The following is a 2,041-nucleotide window of genomic DNA, read 5'->3' as shown; positions in this document are numbered from 1 at the left end:
AGAGGACAACCAAACATAACTAAATTCCGTAACTGAGCTCTCCTTGTACTCTCCACTCTATATTTTTCATATGTGTACATTCTTTCTCTGAAGAACCAATCAGTAGAGAGAGTGATGGTGGTCATCCATGACCTTGAACAATTCTTAACAATATTGACCATTAATAATTTATGAACTACCCTCCATTAATTTTTGTTGTCTATTTCTTGTTAAACATATTTTGGATAAATTACTAGAAACCCTTGAACTAAGCTCAAATTACATGAAAATCCCTCACATGTCCCAAATTACCAAAAAAATTTAGAAGTTTGTTGTCTTCTTACGTAATACCCTTTATGTTATGAATTTTGACATAATCTTTTGGATTACATGGAAAATTCCTCAAAAAATACAAATTTTACCATCATGGGCTAATCGTAATAATAATTTTTGGGGTTAAATACACTTTACATCCCTAAAGTATAGCATATGTAACAGTTAGGGGTGAGCAAGTCGGACCCATCAACCCCGTTGGGACCGGACGGATAGATCCATCCATAGGGTTGGGTCCTAAAATGCTGAAGAACCGTGGGTCAGGGTCTTAGACGAGTTCAATTTTTTTTAATACCCGTAAAACTCGTCCCGCCCCGCCATACAAAACAACTTCGTTTTGTTTACATTATATAGTATAATAAATTAATAATATTAATGAATAAATAAAGTATCTCTAGTGTATCAAATACATAAATCAACTAAATTATAATTATGGAAGTAATAGCTATAAAGATTATGAAAATCTCTAAGAAAATGATTGAAAAAAAGCATATATATACAACGATCAACACACGACAAAAAAAAGAGGAAGAAAATGGTGTTGAATGGAGCTGAATAGCGTTGGTTATGCTTGAAAAGGCTATATTTATTTTATTTAAATTTTGTCTTTTTAAGTTATGAATTAGTTATTTTTAGTTTTATATTAATTTTTATTTACTCTTGACATTTACATTATTTATGTTTGGTTTCAATTTAAAATTTTAGGTTATTCATTTTAGTTTCTAATTATTCTCCCGTAAAACTTATAAATTATATATATAAAAAAAAATAGTTTAGACGATAACGGGTTTCGACCCGTAAAGGTTGGGTCCTACTACAAACCCGCCATGGACCCGCCTATCGTAAACCCGTTAAAAACCCACAAGTTTGGTTCTTCAAAATCAAGAACCGTTGTTTGACGGGACGAGGGCGGGTTTTGATAGAACCCGCGAGTTTATGGCCCGCGCACACCCCTAGTAACAGTTACACCTTAAAGTATCTTTTGTAATACTTACCCCCTCAACATCAATTATTTTATAGGATAAATAACATTAAACCTCCTAAACTTTGCCCATTTATGCGGATTAGCACCTCAACAAAAAAAGTTCCACGATCACACCCAAAGTCTTTACCTATTTTCAAACCATTATAGGCGGAATTCACAACATGTGCATTACACATGGCTATTTCCACCAAAGCTCGTTACTACACCGAAAAACATAACCATTCTCCGTGGAATCATACCCCCCCCCCCACAAGTGAACGTGACGATATCATCTTCGTAGAAAAAGATACGTTGAAAACATTTATCATTGTTCATCGACTTATTGTTCCCTCACAACATGCCTTGCCAAAACTAGTCGCTCCCGACGTTTTCGGAGCAATTCTCGAAAACTGAGAAAACGGCCCCGACAACCACCGTGCCAAATTCAATTTCCTACGTCCTCGTATTTTTTATTATTTTTTTCGGGTCGGAAAATTTTCGGACTTTCGGCACCGGCCCAGCCAAAGTGCTGGCGACTCTGCCCAAGGTGCTAGCAACCTTGGGCAAAAACTAGTCGCTCCCGACGTTTTCGCAGCAATCCTCGAAATCTGAGAAAACGGCCCCGACAACCACTGTGCCAAATTCAATTTCCTACGTCCTCGTATTTTTTATTATTTTTTTCGGGTCGGAAAATTTTCGGACTTTCGGCACCGGCCCAGCCAAGGTGCTGGCGACTCTGCCCAAGGTGCTAGCAACCTTGGGCAA

The sequence above is a fragment of the Erythranthe guttata genome, chromosome 2 (assembly GCF_056151865.1).
Source record: "Erythranthe guttata isolate IM_541 chromosome 2, IM_541, whole genome shotgun sequence".
Taxonomy (NCBI): Eukaryota; Viridiplantae; Streptophyta; class Magnoliopsida; order Lamiales; family Phrymaceae; genus Erythranthe; species Erythranthe guttata.
This window is presented reverse-complemented; position numbering follows the sequence as displayed.